This window comes from Pagrus major, chromosome 18, assembly GCF_040436345.1.
Source record: "Pagrus major chromosome 18, Pma_NU_1.0".
Classification (NCBI taxonomy): domain Eukaryota; kingdom Metazoa; phylum Chordata; class Actinopteri; order Spariformes; family Sparidae; genus Pagrus; species Pagrus major.
In genome coordinates, this window is record NC_133232.1 from 27950651 (window position 1) to 27969445 (window position 18795).

The window sequence follows — 18795 nt, forward strand, 5'->3', positions numbered from 1 at the left end:
TTGCCGGGGAGCTTTCTTTTGATAGAGGAAAGCGGTTTCCATGTGATATAGGACTGATCAAGGGAACGAGCGCTGGTGTCGAGGCAGATGTAGCAATGGATGGATGTATGGTGTGACAGACTCTCTCCTGTTTTTTGTCTCCAGACTCCTTTGATCTCTTCATTGCTCTGAGTGCAATGAAGGTCCCTGCCAAGAGAGGCATAGTCTGCCTCTCAGATACATTTCGCGCTGTATGTAGATCAGCAAAGAGCAGTCACGCACGGCACGATGCTTAACTTTCTCCTCATGGCCACAAACAATGTTGTTGTGATTTTATGCGCGGGCGTAAGTCCCAGGTGGGGCGAGGGGGACACGACCCTCATATCCTGGGAAAAATATAATTGGTCCCGTCCTCCAATAAATCTTACCACGCAATACGACCGAGCAACCATCAGCGATCTTCATTTCCTCTGTGCCTAATTACAGGTGACTCTTGTGTTAGTTAGCGGTTAGCTAGCTAGCACAATGACATCCAATATTTTCAGCTGTTTGAATTTGAGTCAATGAGAGAATCTGGCAATGCAGTATAGTGTTCCTTGGCTGGGTGACAGAGTGTTCGTTAGCAGAGTCACTATCAAGGATAAGGACCCAGATGCAAGACACACAAAGGCAGGCAGGTAACAGAACAAAAGACAAGCTTTCATTAGTAAGCTGTAATCCATGAAGTCTAAAAAAGCAAGAAACACAAAGGCAGGCGACAAAAGCTTTTGGTCCCCCCCTCAGGAATTGCTCTTGATATGATTTTATACAGTCGTCCCCTCCAAAACTGATATTGGATTTTCGCCCCTGATTTTATGGGTGTGCTGGTGGAGCATTGAATATCTACCTGACTGCTGTTTGAACTCAAGTTCAGACTGATACTGAGCAGTTGCACCCAGCTGGTCATCTGGCACGCAATGCGCTCAGAGCACAACAGAGCACACACTAATCAGGAAAAGTGAATACATGCTCTCTCCTCCCAAACCGAAAACTGGTTGTACGTTTTTTGAATTTCTCAGACTTTAATAGTTGAACTCAAAGGTATTGGCTTGTACACAAGCTATCAGCCTTTCAAAGCCATCCTTGAAGGTTCACTTCGCTCACTGTGGGCTGGAAAGGATCAATAAATGCTTGCTTTGGCTGGAGGTATCATCGACCTATATTACTTTGCATTCAATTTTGGCCTGGTATTTAACCAGTGAGAGCTGTAAACCACACGTGGTGCTCATTCCCATCATCATCTTAATCCACCTCCCATAGTTTGCTGAGTGGTCTGTCTTATAGCTGTTCCCTTCAATCAATCCTTAGTGGAGGTTTTCCAGACTGAAAGCAAAAATGAGCTTGCAAGAAAGCAGCCAGTTTTTCTGCTCTTCACAAAAATTGAACCTATTTTGTGAAGGGAACTTGGGACTTGTTGTAGTACTACTCTTGACCACCGGGAGGATAAAGGCATCAGGTTGCTTACTAATGCGAAACATATTTTAGAGCCGAATCCTATATGCTGTGCCAGGAATGAATCACATGATATGAACCGTTGCTTATAAGGTTGTAACTTTACATGCACTGAGGCAGGGCGCAGCTCATATGACAAACTGGAAGTGGCAGAGAACATGTCATGGTCCAGTCTCTAAAGGTGAACCAGTGAACGCCAGTAAACTGTAGGCAGAGGCCCAGGCTATAGATCAGGGCTGTCCAGATTCAACAACACTTTTTCTTAGGAAAGAGACGTTTGGCAACAAATAATCTGAAACACATGAAGACTCAAATATACTAGAAGATTGAAGGAGAACAAGTATCGCTATAACTTATTTCACTCCCTTTTTTGCTACATATTTGTCCTTCTGCTGGCAGCTTCTTTCCTCTTTTTATCTTCCTGTCTATCTCTGTTATCTAACGTTGACATTAAAGACAGTGTTGATCCACACAGGTGTTGTACACATTGATATCAGACTACACAGTTCCAGAGTACTAAATAAATGATCTTGTGGAGTAAGTCTGCAACAGACTACAAGCTTTACTCTGTCACACAGATCTGTCACAATAGCAGGGGAATTGTTTAGACATTTTCACTTCATTAAGGGTGTGCCGGCTGCGGTCCCCTTGGGTAAAGGCTGAATGTCCAGAGAGTTTGGAGAACATTGCATGCCATCAGTCTGCACTGGAATCCCAGGAGGCTAAAAATCGAATTGTCACTGCCACTGCTCCTGCTGCAGCTTAAGTCTATTGGCTTGAAAGCAGTGCCATTTGAAAGTTAATTAGCCAGGAAGCTCTCTAGATTGCGCCTTATTGGACAGATGCATCAGCCACACTGACAATCTCTTATTTTAAAGATGCATTTACACCTAGAAGATGTTCCTCCCCGATTGCAGTTTGTTTTGAGAGGTGAGGAGCATTTAGTTTAAATTCAGACGGCTTAAAATGTGACTCTGAGTTAGGTAGCAGTGCATTTTAGAAAGGAGTGTAGACCCTCGGTTCAGTAAGGAGACATCAATTTGAAATGGACATTAATATTTACAGTGAATTAGACTAACATATTTGCTTTATACAGTCGTTTTGGGCAGATAGATGTTGGTTGGTGTTGTGGGGGATGTGTGAATGAGAGGGGTTTTGAAAGCGTGGGAATGCAGAGATGACTGATCTTAAATTTGAGCATGCTGTTTGACAGAGTGGGTAAGATTAACATTTATCAGGAGAATATTAGAGTGCAAACATGAAGAAAAATCTATGTTGAGCTGTAGTATAAAAAAGAAAATGTAAATGCAGATATTTATTTTGACTTCCTGCCTGCCGATACTTTCAACCATGCAAAACTATGTCTTAGGTCTGCAGCTAACGATTTTTTTCATTGTCGATTAATCTGTTGATTATTTTCTCAAGTAGTCGATAAGGTGTTTGGTGTATAAAATGTCAGGAAACGGTGAATATTGTCCCAAAGCTCAAGGTGACGTCCTCAAATGCCTTGTTTTGTCCACAACCTAACTGTGATCTTGATATTCAGTTTACTGTCACAGAGGAGTGAAGAAACGTGAAAATACTGTACAGAAATAATTCTGGCCCCCCCTACAAAGAATTTCTGGTGGCACCCCTGGCTCTATTATGTCTATTATCAAATCAACTTTATTGTCCTTTTGTTCACAAAATATTACTCACGTTGAGTCCAAAGCTGAGCTGAAACAACTAAATACAAAAATCTAGGTGAGGCAATTTAGGAATGCGATCTCCCCCCAAAAAATCTGTAGGTGTGATCGCAGGCTCAGCTTGTCCTGTTTCTGTTACTTGTGCGAAAAAACCTCAAAAAGACTCACTTCCAAATCCCAAATAATCCACCCAGACAGGAAGAGAGAGGTGGCTTTTCCACCCCGGCCCAAAAGTAGCAGCTGAGCTGAGGAGGCGGCCAACCTCCCAACACGCTAGTTAACAGCCAGCTGCTTGTGTATACTCCTGCAGCTGCGCACGTGTTTCCCATGATCTCACCTGCTGGCACCACGGAGCTTGGGATCGGGCCCGGTTCTGCCATCTTGCTGCCCACTCCGGCAGCCTCCCTGTTGGTTAGAATGAACCACACCTCCTCTCTCTGGGATGCAGGAGCTGTGAAGGTAGTGGAGGTAGGGAGTAGGGTATGATGTTGTCACCCGGCTGTGTTATAAACTTTCGACTTAATGGTTTATCTGAGGATGTTACGGACGATTAATGCATAACAAAAAGCAGCAAAGAAGAATAAAATCTCCAACTTGCTTCACACGTCGCTGCATCAGAAGATTGTTTTCATAAAGATTTCTAACTATAGTGGAAACCCTGTTACCAACTCTCACTCTCTTTATTTCAGGGCCATTTAACAGAGTAGCTCGCAGTAATGAGCACCTCTGCACTAATGCCAGCGCAGGGCTATGCTGCAGTTGCGGTAAAAATAGTGGGATTGGGCACGGGAAAACGGTGGCAAAGAGAGTGAAACAACTATAAAGAGACAGATCGAGAGGGTAGGTGTAAACAGGAGGAGGCGTGAAAGAAGATTTTGGAGCTTCGAGGATGTTTGGAGGATTCTGCGGAGGGTTAATAGCCACACAGAGCAGAGAGCAAAGATAAGAAGTCATGGGGGTAGAGAAGAGAAAAAAATCCTTCCTCGACTTACTCATGCACTCGCATACAGACACGTACATGCTTTCATCATACACACTCATCCGCCCAGCAGGCATTTTTAAGGAACACCTTCTCTCTAAAAGTAGCTCTTTTCCTCTCCTGCTTAGCTACAGTGTTCTCTTAAAATCTCGGATATTCTCCCCTTAAAGACCTTCTGCTAAACATAGAGCATCTGTCAGTGCCTTGCAGGAACACTATTAGCTCCTTAGAATATGAAATTGCTCTACTGCAGCTGACCATTTTATCCAACCTGTCATTATGACTTCTTGTGAGCTTGCCTCCAGCGAGAAAAGCCCTCAGACCGGGACCCTTTTTTTTCAGTCTCAAGGCCATCAGTTCAGTTCAATATTGATATAGCAGTAGGCATTGTTAACCGTCACAATTATTCTCTTTAGTTTTGCCGTGCCCTGGGGGACGGCTATTTTTAAAAAGCCGGCAATGTTGGGCAGCTATTGTTCAACTAACAACCAATTGATTTGAGTCGGCTTCAGTTGCAGGGCCACAGCGAGGTGGGGGGCAGTCACAATAACATCACTCAGAATGGCTCAGAGAGCGTGTACTGTACTGTAAGAGCTAACTCCATCGTAGCCTTTTTTTTCTATAGGCTATCACATTAGAATTTTAGATGCGTACATTTACATATTTCTGTGATTCTACACCGTCTGTGTTCCTCCGCGTCAGTGAAGTTTCGAGGGGCTCCTCTGCGCCGCAAATGACTGTGTTCCCAGTGATTATGTGTTCCTTGCAACATCAGTTGCTTCTGCAGCTGCAGTCAGCGAGCTCAGATCTGCCTTTTGGACAGCTGTGTCGTGATGCGGTTGCCTCAGTTTTGGGAAGGAGATTACTAGGGACCTTGTTATAAATGAAATACCTAATGTAACTATTGTAATTAATCAAAGTAATGAGATTTATTGCATTTTGTTAAGTTTTGATTACTTTTCTAAGAGAACTGTGCAATAAGCTTAATGAAACTCTACACAGCCAACTAGATGCACCAACAAATAAGGAATAAATTAAGTCTTGCAGATACATAAATAACTTGGTCGGACGGGAGGCAATTTATATTATGAGACTGATTGCCGTTTCATGAACTTCTTGTGGATGTTTTTCTTCAGGTTTCTCCAGTGCCAAACAATCTTTTTCTAATGTTAAAGTCATTTTCTGATTTCATGAGGAAATAATTGCCTTGATGCGGTCCGCTGGTGCCCATCGTTGGTCCTTTTTGTGCCTGAGAACACCAAATGGCAAGCCAAATTCTCAAGGCACACTTGTATTCAAATCTGTGCAAAATAGCCTCTATAACATGTGTCATCCAATCACTCCGTACACCTATATTGCTCAAGAAATATTGTACAATATATATGTATATGTACAAAAAGACTTGTAAAATTGCATGAAAGCAGGAACACACGGATTCAAATGAGACAGGTCACAGGATTTGAAATGAGGTGAACTGCTCCACATAAGAGCGATCCATTTTTAATTCAATTCAAACCTTTATTTAAACCTCGAAAAGTCGTTTGCAATGATGTCGAGATTCCCCAAAATATGCATCTTTCCAGAATAACTCAATTGTGAAAACAGTTGCGCACTGAGGTGAAGTGTTTTGAGATCATCGCCTTGAATTTTATGAACATTTCATGACTCCCCCTTCCTTTGTTATCTTCCTTCTCACTGACTGTCAATCAGGGCCTTTGAAGTGTCACACTCTAATAATTCCCACCACCCGACAAGTGCGTGAGCAGAGAAGTGCTGGAGTTCCCTTGAAAGTTTTTAAAGAATTACAATTACAGTTTGCCTCTGTATCTGGAAATGAGTGCGCACAAAGTATTAATAAAGCAAATAAAAATCTTATCATTAATTGTATGGTGGTATATTGCAATAATAATGGATGGTTGTGACAAAATCCCACCCCACACCTGGACTTGCCTCAAGGCACGCCATTTGGGAACCACTGGCCAAGAGCGATGCGCATTGATTGATTTGACTGACAGATGAGAGGCAGTGTATTTTCAAACAAGCTAATCAATCACACACGACGCTCAAAACTTGGGCATATACTGCCCAGTGTGTGAAGCCTGTGTCGATGTAGAGACAGGTCCTTGTAGGCCAAGATGCAAAGCAACAGAATGAATGTAACTGCTTTCTCCACAACATTGCCCAGGATGCACCGTCGAGCTAAAAACATGTCTGATATCAATATTTTCAAAAGAGTCGAGAGAGAAAAAGTTAAATCCATCAAACGGCTGTCTGCGCTCATCCATCGTGCCTTTCCACCTCCGACGATAACAAGATATTCCATCCCGAGAAGGAACAAATGATTGTTTATCAGCGATAAACAAAACTAATCGAACAAATAGAGCTCAAAGCCGCTGACATTTCGGTGCGTGCAGCCTGCTGAGCCAATCGAACAGCAGCCGAAGGAAAACAATGGCTCACACGCTCCCCCCTCGAAGGAAATGCCAAACATTACAGCGCTGTATAAATAGAAGGCTCTGACTTTGTAGAGCGAGAGCATGAGATAGAGGACAGGAACCCCCTCCCTGGGGTCACAGCGATGGCAAGGTCTCCCACCTCTCCACTTTATTGCTCTTTTTGTTTTTCTCTTTCTGGGCGTGTGATCTATTTTTGAGTGGTTTTCTCTTGACCTCCCTGTGTGTTTTTCATTTTCTTCTGGTTTACTTGTGTATTTTTCATCACTTTCTGACACCTTCCCTGACACCCAGTCATAATGAATAACTAAAAAGCCTAGTAGCGCACCACAAACACCTCCTGCTTTATTAATGGCACATCTACTACAGTTGAAGTGGCAAATGGCCCTCCTGGATGTATTATGTTGGCGGCGAGTGTTCGGACTTTGACCCAAGGTGAATGCTGTACTTTGTAGCTGGAAAGCTTGTGTGTAATGGCTTCTGGTCAAGCAGACTATCGTCACGGCTGACAGCTCAGTGCAGTTTAGGTTAATATAATGGTTAGGAGAAATTTCCCCATTGCATCTGGATAAATGCAGCCCTTGTGCATCCAGGCGCACGTGGTCCCACAACGTGCGGCATGAGGTGTGGCCTTGTGCACCGAGGGCACCGGCAATGGAACGGAAAATCTCATCCAGGGTTTAAAGTATTGAATCACTGATTTCATTTTGTCATTTCACACTGTTTTAAGGGAGGGAGGGAGGGAGATGGAGTCGTCCCCAAAAAACGAGGTTAGTTGCTGCGACTGTGTGTAATGAGGTTACGGATGATTCAGCCGAGACAACTCCAACAAGTCTTTCATCTGTACTATCTTTTGTATCAGGCATATAAATGTATTTCCCTCGGCTGGCAGGCTGTGCAGACACTTTGGAAGATTGAGCCCCAGCTGCTGGTGTATTTAGGAAACAGCATGCACATGAGGAAGCACGCACACATTTACACGAGGACACACACAATCGCCACCAAGACGTTCTCTCTGTGACTCTTTGTCTTCCTTTATCTCGATCTTATCACCACACAAGCAGAATTTGTGGCTGCAAGAGCGTAGTTTTTGTCTTCCTCAAACTTTTGTAAGCGTCGTTTTCAAGTGGGCAACTCCATTGTCGCTCAGTCGCACAGCGGCCTATTTATTCTCAGAAATGTTTCTTAATAAGGACAGCTGTCACATGAGCTGTCATGCTTCTGAGACATTACTATTGACCTGAGTATCCGCCTCCTCTAGAATCAATACCGGCAGCTTGGACGACATTATTTGCTAATACAATTTGACGGGCTATTGATGAAGTAGCACCGTACAGATCAGTTAGCCTGCTCATTTGGAGCACGGACACGATGGATTTAAAGTTGTCAGCTGTTTCTCACAATGGGTTAGACTTTTCAGGAATATATCGTCAATCTTCATACAGAGGGCTATTGTTTTCTTGACAGTCTTGCCAGGCTAATATAGGTGTACACGGGCCAGGAATGCAATTTTCCACTGAAAAGAGCCTCTTTTCGGAAGCTGAAAGTGTCGTTTATGCGGTGCGTAGATTGCTTTCTCACACGATGTGGAGTAAATTTGCATATATATGGAAAATACCAGTAAAAGGTAAGCCATTAACTTGGCACTGTGCTTCTGTACACATACACACACACACAGTCACAGTCACATGAAAATATAGTATAATTGAAGCTAAATTGGTGTCAACTGTCAATACAAGCAAGTTTGTTTTCTGCAAGGCAAGACAGTAGATTTCTCAAGTTCTGCAGCGTGTGCTTTTTCACCCTATTTTATCTCATTTCAGTTTCATCAATGCACGTATGAGAACCTTTTGTCTCCAAAACATCAGTCATCTGTAGAGCTTTGTCAAAGAAAATACAACAGAATCATAGTCGGGGCTCGTCGATGAGCGCAAACTCGATGGGCTTCAGCGGCCAAATTGAGTCTTGAGCAGCAAAGTAAAGGAGAGAGAAGAGCCTGAAGTGAGATTGAACTGAAAGAAAATCATTTTTATTTGTCTCTAAGAGCAACTAACATGAATCTGGATGTATCTGTACTTGCCCTGGTCAGTTTTAAACTTGTAGGATTGTTCAAGTCTTATGAGCAAGCTCTAGAAAATAAAATATTTGAAGGGAGGAATAACATGGTAATGTCCAGTTATTCACCGCCTGATTTCCAGGGTCATCAGTTCAAATCCCTATCACCAACCACTGGGCTGGAAGCCAGCTTACCAGTGACATTTTTGCCATTGTTGACAGCGAGCAGCGGCTCTGTCCTCCCTCGTTCTTCATCCTTTCTCCCCTCCAGCAAGCTCAGCCGCGTCTAAATATCTAATAAGCTGTTCTGCCTACTTCTGATCCCGGGTTTGTTCTCACCTGGGCAAATGCACATGAATAATGGAAGCGGCACGAAGTGAGGCAGGGGCACGGTTGCTTCTCAGTGTTGTGTTGAGGCATGATAAGGCTCTCCACCGCAGCAAAAGAGCCTCAGAGAGCTGATGAGACGACGTCTGACAGCATTAACTTTATTACCCACAGGCTGCCAAGCCACAACAGGCAGAAGTATTAAGTGGAGGCTAAAAGAGAGGAGGTGTGTTCCACTCACTGTCACAACCCTGTGAAAATCTCATTTCAGTCTGCTTTCATGTATAAATGTATTAAACCAATTAGCAAGTCTGGCTGGGCCTTGTGCTTGACAAGAATTGATTGTTTATTTTATTTTCAGTGTCTTGCATCAGTAAATGTCCTTCACACAATAGAGCCCTCATCAGCACTGCTGACAGCCTGCTGCACAAAGAGTATAGGAAACAAACATGGCTGTGAAAATGAGTGTGGGTGTATGCAAACACACACCCGACTGCACGACAGTGACAAGCCTGCAGAGTCATATGAGTCTGTAATACTGCGAGACACCCGCATGTAAACATATAGACAAAACAAGCACTGCGCTTGTAAGAAAAGCACACATATACTCAGGAGAGCACAAAGCACACTGCACATACTGACACTTGCTCTATTTTTAATGCACTTCATATGTGTCAGAGAGATGTAAGCAAACAGGTTTTCCCAAATGCACAAGCACAGCTCATTACCTCCACCGAGGAGTTTGTCCAGTTTGTTTGTTTGTCAGCAGGATTATGGAAGAAATAATACCGGCCCAATTTATGGAAATTGGTGAAAGAATGAAGCATGAAGAACCCATTACATTTTGAAGATCTGAATCACATGTTGGTTACGTGGATTATTTTTTACTTTCAGCATTTCAAGATAGGTAATTTGGCCCTGTGGGAATGACAAACAGATGTGTATCTCTACAATACACCAACCAACTAATTGGTTGGTTGTTTGTTTGGTTGGTTGGTTGGTTGGTTGGTTGGTTATTTGGTTGGTTGTTTGGTTGTTTGGTTATTTGGTTGGTTGGTTGTTTGGTTGTTCGGTTGTTTGGTTGTTTGGTTGGTTATTTGGTTATTTGGTTGGTTGTTTGTTTGGTTGTTTGGTTATTTGGTTGGTTGGTTGGTTGGTTGTTTGTCAGCAGGCTTGCACAAAACCTACTGAATGGAGCATGCGTCTCGGCCCTGAATAGACCTTATTACCTTTGGTAAGGAGTTTCTCAGGATCTGCATGGATCTTGATGAAAAATATCTGGCATAATTAGGTGGCTGGTATCTATTGGGCCTTACCGAGTGCCATTCTAGTTTTATAAAGAACGGGGCCATGGCAATATATATTTGCAGCTCCAAAACACAAGATTCAGTACCAAGACATGCAGAACATCCTCTGTTTCATATAGTTGGGCGATGTGAACACAGTTTTGAGTCATGTAAAAACTTGCCTCGGATGACATCCAGTACATCAATAACTGGACCAACACACCAGTACCCTACTGTGCCAGTCTCATCATACAGAATTTCATGCTCTGTTATGTGTTACATAATACTGGGTGTTTCTGTGAGGCACAACGAGGCGAACAGAGATAGTTCGTCCCCAGAGACCCGGCCTATGTTTTCCCCATCAAGAGCTACTGTAACACTGGTAACCAGGGACTGGGACAGTGAGTCACAGCTCTGCCTGCTGCCTTTGTCATACTCCACTGATGTTGTGGAAGAGGGCAAGCTGACCTTGAAGACTGTCAGATGCTTGCTGGGTAATTGGAAAAGTGACTTTTGTTGAAATAAAAAAAAAAAAAGTGAAATATTTCCATTAAAAGAGTATTGCAGGCCGCCTGAGACTGAATTATTTGAAACTCATACATAACATAATCAGCATTTGCAGATGTACTGATGCAACATATCATTCTAGATTTATATAAAAATTGGTTATGTAATTGGAGCCGTCTCCAGTGTAAGCGGTGAGAGGGTTAAGCATATAAGCCAGCCAGCTCAACTGCACTGGATGTGAAATGGAAACACCGGCTTGGCTGCATTGGTGTTTACATTCTATGAATAGGAATCACATGTTCGGTGAAACCAGCCCCGCTCTGAGGGCTGCTGGGGAGAAAGAGAGAGCGGAGGGAGGCAGGAAGAAGAGTGAGAGTAGAGGAAGAAGAGAGGAAGAGATGAAGGAAAAACAGTGGGAATGACGGGGGTGGCCAAAGGAACCCTGGCCAGTTGCTAATATGCTGAAGAATTCCCTTTTTATCCCGTGAAGCAGCTGGGACACATGGCTCCTGTCAAAGACTTGCCCGGAAATGTACAACAGCAAGTTAAATGTGCAGCTTGATCCCACTTATATAATCACATGTACAGTTTGGTGTGTTCTGGTCATTTGGAGGGCTCTCATTTTGGGGGCAGCTGCATTTCCGTTTTCCAAAACCATAGCAGTAAATAACTATATAACTCAGTGTCTGGCAAATCTCAGCGTTGCCTGGTCCTGACATGTGTCTTATGCTTGTGGGTATTTTTAACCCCAATTGCTGAAATAAATCCCCCCCCAAGAAAATGCCAGCATTTCAATCAACTAATGCGACCGAATTCCTCTGAATGTGCTCGAACAATGTCCCATTTATTTCTGGTATTAATGCTCAGCTGAGGTGATTAGGCTAAATGGCATTTTTAGGGCCAGGGCTTTAGAGCTATGTTTGCCAACACAGCCACTAATGAAAGAGTTCATGCAGCAGTGCCGCGTTAGGGTGTTTTTATTAGTCTCTTTAATGTGTGCACCATTGATTCGTACCCGTGCCTCGCCAGAATGTGTGTAAGGTCTGTTGGCCGGCTTTTCTCTGTGAAAAAAACATGTGTTGACTCAAGGTTTGGTATTTGATTCACCTCATGAGGTGCCAAATGAAAGCACCTTGTTTTGGAAAAGATGGAGCGCGAGCTACAGAGAGAAGCCGCCATTTTGAAGTGCCGTGTTTGAACATTTTTCTTGCTCCATAAAAATTTCAAGCTTCATTTTTCTGTTTTCTCCCAGGCAGCCTTTTAATTAGTAATGTGTTAGTGTTTCACATGAGCGAGCTAGCAGGGAAAGCCCTTAATTTGTTATTAGAAGCTTTAACCTTTTGCCTGTTTAGAGATATTTGTGGAATGCTCACTGCAAAAAAAACAGGTCCACAGCAGATTGAGGTCACAGACTACAGGCTGGGCTTGTCAGTTGAATAGCATCTACCTTTGTTCGGCCCCAAACCACACCGGAGAGTCAACACGATGGCTAGTGTGAATGCAGCTGGCCTCCAGCAGACCCAAAGCAAACAACTGTTGTACTCGTTCGTACTGGTGTTAAACATTGAAGCGCAAAACGTTTTATGTTTTTGTCTGGTATGTCATTTGAAACACCAATGGAGTAGTCACTGGATGTAGACTGTTGATATAAGTCCATGTATATCTATATATCTTTATCTATCTGTCTATATAGCGATACAAACTTGTCGCTAGCGGTACGAACTGGAACAAGCTAGCAACTCTTTCTCTCAACCAATTAAGTCAAGCTAGCACTGCCCATTTTCAGCTGTGTCTGTAACGCGTTAGCAGTTAGCAAATGGGTTATTAGCGTACTGTTTTAAGGAATAGTTCAACATTTTGGGAAATGCTCTTTTCTTGCTTTCTTGCCAAAAGTCAGATGAGAGGATTGATATGCACGGTAAAAGAGAAGTACACCCAGAGGTTAGGTAGCCTAGCTTAGCTTAGTTTCAAGACTGGAAGCAAGGGAAAACACCTGTAAAGGCCTATAACGCGTTAGGCCTATATCTAGTTTGTTTAATTCATTCAGCGCCGAACTCTCAGCAAGAAAGCTTTGTCCAGAGCAATACAGGTGATGGGCAAATGGGCTGTTGGAGTTCTGACGAGTACTTTAATCTCCAGGAATGTTTTGCAGGATATTGGAAGCTTCTTGAAAACGGTTTGTTTAAACTGTTACATAAGTGATGTCTCATTTATGTTTAACCCACTCCCTTATAAGCACTTTGCTCCCAGAAACCAATTTCAGTAGTGACAAGTGGGAGCATTTCCCCCATTATAAGATTATGTGTGTTTTTCCACCGGCTTTATGCCCCACAGGTATAAACATGGCAATGTCTCAGGGTGTGTTTTCCAAAGCCCTTGCAAAAGGCAGTTCCCAACCCCCTGCTGCTGTTGTTTACTGTTGTCTTGCTCTCTGCTGCCTTTAAAAGCTCAACTATGTGATTTTCTGCTCTTCCTCCTCCACTGTGATAAGCCTGTGATTGACAGTGTCCAGTGAGATGGATTGATTCCAGGTACACTTAGGGGAGATTGAGTGGTGGGAGTGCGGGTGGAGGGATCGGGCGGTGGTCAGGGGGGGGATGAGCGATGGCAGATACACTGTCGACCTGACAACGACAACTGGTGATTCACTGTAGGTCCTGGCAGTGTTGAGATTGAGTCACTTCCCACTGATGAAGGCCACTGATACTGGAGGAGTGACCAAGGGACAAGTCAGTGTGTGTGTGTGTCAGTGTGTGTTTTTTTAGGTTAGGAATCCGCATGTGGATACATGCATGCGCCTTGTTAACATCCGTATGATCTACCTTGCACTAGCCTTTCCTGCAAGTGATCTTTTATTCTGCTTTTCACACCGGGAACATGTCCGTTTGATAGATGTCGGACATCTGGCTCTGGTTGCACCTCAGCATGTCCTCGCTTCGTACCTTTGAAGTGAAATGCTTTCAGTATAGAAAGAAGGATTTAGTGCTTTCGTCCATCACATTATGTGTTCTGTATTTTCAGCTTCTCAGGGTTAAAAAGAAAAAAGTGTTTCTGTGTTTTGTTTTATCTGGAGTAGATCAGATAAGATACCAGTTAGGGAAAATAGCGTAGAGATAGTGTGTATTATACAGTTTATCATTGATATTCAGTATATAAAAATGCAGTGTAGAAAATTGGATATAGTCCAAGATTTTAAACACTTTGACTCAGCTGAGAATTAATTTAAAGGATAAAATGGGCACAATATGTCTCCTTTTAGTGCACATATAGGACGAACATTAGTAACCAGGAACACAAGAATTACAGCTTTTGTGCTCCTGACAATGCTCCTTTGAAAACATATAAATATAACTGCCGCGGTGGGAGTGCACTTGTATCTTTAGTTCAGAGGTCTAGGTGTGGTGATTCGTTTCGACTGCTGCGCCTTCATCCCAGCATCATCAAGTGTCCATTAAGCTCCCGTTTTTGGCTCCGCAGCTGTGCCACTACAACTCAGGGGGGAGCAATTTGGTTTTTTACAAGTGGATTGTTTATACGAGGATAATCATCTTTGTTCCACAAATGCGTTTCCTCTAGACTGATGCATGCGTCAACACAGCATATTCATACACATGCAACCCTACGCCCAGGGGACTGTGACTGTGCTTTTAAATAAACAGCCTCCTTTATTGTTTGAGTGTTTGCAGCATTATGAAATGACAGAAACCGTGACATCAGTGTTTTCTATTTTTGGGGGAATTCCCCAAGGTCATGTCTCATAAACTGCTGGTGGAATTCAGTACCACTGCCACATTTATTGGATCTAATTGAAGCATAAAACTGCCTCTACACACATACACTGGGTTGCATTTGGCTCATTTATTTTTATCCATACACAGCACTTCACCCAAAGGCTGTAAATATTTAAAATTCATGAAATGTTTTTTGACAGCAATTTATCTTCTTCTCCATTTTGAACTGTTGACCTCCACAGTAGCTTGATTGATATTGAACTGTTTCCTATTGAACCCCACTGACACATAGTCCTGCCTCGTTCCAAATGCGCAAATTCCCAAACATGTATTTCACTTGGGCGGTCCACCCAGGTATATCGACGACCCTTTGAAGCATTTTATACTTTTTTTACTATAACCCCCACAATCATCCGTCTTTCTCCAGAATTGCCTACTAAGACCAGGCATCAGATGCATGGTTGTATGCTGCCCTGCTGCATAAGGCTCATGCAAGTCCTCTGTGGGTCCCTATTGGCAAAGCAAAAAACGGAAAAGGGATTTACTCAAAGAATGGTGCCTCAGTAAGTTATCAAAGCCATTCACAGTAGCAACAAAGCTGAAATGTCTTTCTGCTTATAAATGTGTCCTAGCACCCTGTTAAAAGTGTGTCTGAGTGTGTGCACCAAAGGATATTATTTATCTGGCTCTTTTTATTCAGACAGGACTAATAATGAATCATCAATGATGTCCCTGTTTTCGTTTTTGTATTTTCATGTGTGAGTGAGACCTAAACATGCTGCTACAGTGTGTGTGTGTGTGTGTGTGTGTGTGTGTGTGTGTGTTTTTCTTCAAGCACCAGCTCAAGCTGTTCTCCGTCCAGATGGGACACTTCACCTTAACAAGAATGGAAGATGAACAGAGACAACGAGACAGAAAGAGTTTGTGCCTGTAAATGCGCAGCTCTGGCTGTGTGTATGTATTTTTATGTGAGTGTGTGTGTGTGTCAGCCTGTCTGCAGAACAAACGCCTTAACCATGAAGCTAGCGATCCGGTCCCTAAGTGGCTCCCGTCATAGCCGCCGCTGTTTCCCCAGAGTGACATAGCTAAAGCTTAATGGGCCTGGTGATGGTGTGTTAAAGCTTGGTGTTAATTATAACGGCATGCTCCATTAAACACAGTCACATTAACATCAGCATAAGCAGCACTGTGAGGCTCTGTCCTCAGGAATAAAGTCAGACTGCTGATTCAATCAACATTTGAACTGGACAGTTGCACAAATCCAGGATATGGATCGTGGCCTTGTCTATATTGGTATGACGGGCTTAATAATTGAGAGATTTGATTCTGTTTCGGTCTGTGTATATGTAGCGTTGATTGTGTTCTTGTTCGGATACCGCTGTCTAGACAGATGTACAATCTCACAGCATATTTGTCGTGATGACATATGGTTTATTTATGTGAGGGAGACGAGAACTGAGGGATTTGTGTGACTTCCCGTGTTTTATTTGCCAAACAGTGATGAACAGAGAGGCAGAAAATCATTTTTCTGGAGTGCAGTAACAAAGTATTGATTGAGTTATTTTTTTCTTTCTTGGCGTTCATTTGCTGCGACGTGATGAAAAAGACATTGTTTTTCCCTGTTGCATCAGTTTCTCCTGATTCCAGAGCAAAGTTCAACAGTACTCGCACAATGACCCCATGATCTTGAATCAATGTGTATCCTGAGGAGCTTAATGAATGTGTGCCTTGTTTCCTGTTGTTGACGTGTTTTAAAGAAACAGCCGAAACAGCCATCGTATGGAGCTGAACTGTGTCTCAGCCTCAAGCTGCACCGTGACAGAGAACTTCATCATCATCATTTATTCGTTTAATTTTACAGATTGTTTTACAAAGCAGTACAATTTGGGAATTACAAGTATTTAAGGTGTGATATGTAAGAATTTTGCTTGAAAAAGTCTTTGTATTGTGTGACAAGGCATATTTAGCATGCCAAACAGCTAGGTCCTGGTGCAAAGCTCCTGTGCTAGCAGCGTAAACACAAACACTTCCTTGTCACTACGAGCTCCAGGTCTGGACTGCTGGTGTCATGTTCGTACCTTGAGTCCACAAACTGGCCTTGCTTGTCATCAAAAGGTCTTGAAGGTTGCTCTCGCCTCCCCTCATCACCTCCCCCCCTCCACATCCTGTTTCCATTCGTCCGCCCCTGGTTATCGGCTATCTGATACAGTGGAGATAAATTAGACCTATTGTTGGTGTGATGAAGCAGAACCTAATGCTCGCTCACTCTGTGGTGGCTCGCCTCAGAACTCTCTCTCTCTGTTTATCCCTTACACAGTCAGGCTGTGTGATAACAACCACATAAAACATCTGATAAATAGCAACCAAGGTGAATATTGGAGGAGGACATTATACCTCTATCGACCCTCACACACACACACACACATACACGGTTATTTGCACACCCGCACAATGCCCGTTGCCTTTTATCAGCGTAATATCTGCATGATTGGCTGCGAGCGGTTATTTATTTCTTTTCCAGATAATGAATTTTGTAACAAAGCTGCCGCATGCATATAACTACTTTCTTCAGTTGAGTGCCTTTCCCAAGCATTTAGCTGCTGCTCAAATCATGTTTGCTTTGAACACAGCTCAGTGTCTGGGCTCAGTTTCTGGAGCAGCAGAAGGGAGGAGACTTTTGTTAGTGCAAATGAGTTTGAGCCTTTGAGCTCCGCTTCTGTCTTTATATAGTCCTGTCTTCAGCTTGTCCTTAGATTATGGGTGCTTGTGTATTGCTCACTTCTCAGTGTGGCTGAATTCACACCACCGAGTCAGGGAAGTGTCACAGCACAATAAGTTGTTACAAATGGGCTGTGGATGGCAGAGCTAACTCAATATAGCTAAATGTGAGCAATTTAATAGATTCAGTAGGAGGACAAGGCTGCACTTCAACACGTTTTGACAACAAGTTGTGAATTTTATTGTCCAAATGGAGTCAGGCGTAACTGATTATGGTTCAGCTTCGACACATGTCAGCTGCAACGTGCAGAGCTGCAACCATTTGTAATAGATTGTTTTGGTAATTGACTTATGGCTCCTATGATGCTTTTCGATTTTCTTTCCTTTCCTTCAGGGTTTTATATATGTTCTTGTGTAAAAGATCTTGAAAGGTCAAAAGGTCAAAGTCCGCACCTATCGAAGCTCCTCTCTCCCACAGAAAACACTGCTCCTGAAACGCCACATCAGTAGCCCCGCCTTTAATTCAGGGACTTTGTGACATCGCACTACATCACCATGTCACACATTTGCATAATTCAATGTCTAGCAGCTAGTTTGGCACGTAAGAATTGATTTAGCACAGCTGCTCTGTTGTTGTTAGGGGTGCTGGCTCAGGCGTGTGTGAGCTGACCAATCAGAGGGCCTTAGAGAGACAGGAGCTAAAACAGAGCGTTTCAGACAGAGGGGACTGTGCTGGACAGTATGAGAAAACTGATGTGTTTTTTGAGCATTAAAGCATTTAAACCTGTTCTAGTAGTAACCGAAAGAGAATCTATGAACCTGAAAATGAGCATAATATGTCTTCTTCAAGCTTTTCGACTGTTGGTCGGTCAAAAACAATTGAAGACATGGGTGCTCTGAGAAAATGTGCAGATTAAAATACACTCGGGACAGTTTTTGGGACTAAAGTGAAATGCCGGTTTGGACAGACTTTGTTTAAAGTTGCTTTATGTTGAGTACTAGGTGTTGAACCGATGTGAATGTGAACGTACGGGTGGATAAACCTACTGATAAACACTCGTTATGGACAGTCATGCTCACTCATTTCATGCTCAGCACATCCTCACTTTGTACCCTTGAAGGAAGCCTTATCTTAAGCCTTTTTCCTGATAACATGTTTTCACCTGTGAGTTAAATGTTTTGCTAGTGTCTGAACATCAGCATCTCTTTGTACACACTGACCTAAGCTTCAGAAAGGTCACTCATAGGAGTTTAAGCCCTGTCCGGAAGGTGAAAAGCACTTTTTGATTAGTCATAAACGGTAAAACACAGTCATCAGTAAATCCTGCTTGACTTGCACAGAGCGAGATGAGGGCAGTCTGTCAGGAACAACTCCACCTAAGGAAATTGTCACTGTCAGCTATTCAGGGTCGTCTGGTTTAATACTGTAGTTTCACGGTGTCTGCTTTGTTTCTCTTAAAGGATAGTGAGCCACTGGGAGCTGCGCTGCTCGCCACTGAATCAGCGCAGCTGGGGGCAGGTTATTGGTGATTTCTCATGTCACTGGTTTTAAGGCCACCCGGGGGAGACAGCTTGATGTGCAGC

At 43.2% G+C, this 18795-nt stretch overlaps 1 protein-coding gene across 4 annotated transcripts in view; it reads left to right on the top strand.

Moving 5' to 3' along the window:
• The window catches only part of mid2 (midline 2), a 171782-nt gene that overhangs the window by 71082 nt on the left and 81905 nt on the right, over positions 1 to 18795 (top strand). The gene's annotated exons all lie outside the window — the stretch shown is intronic.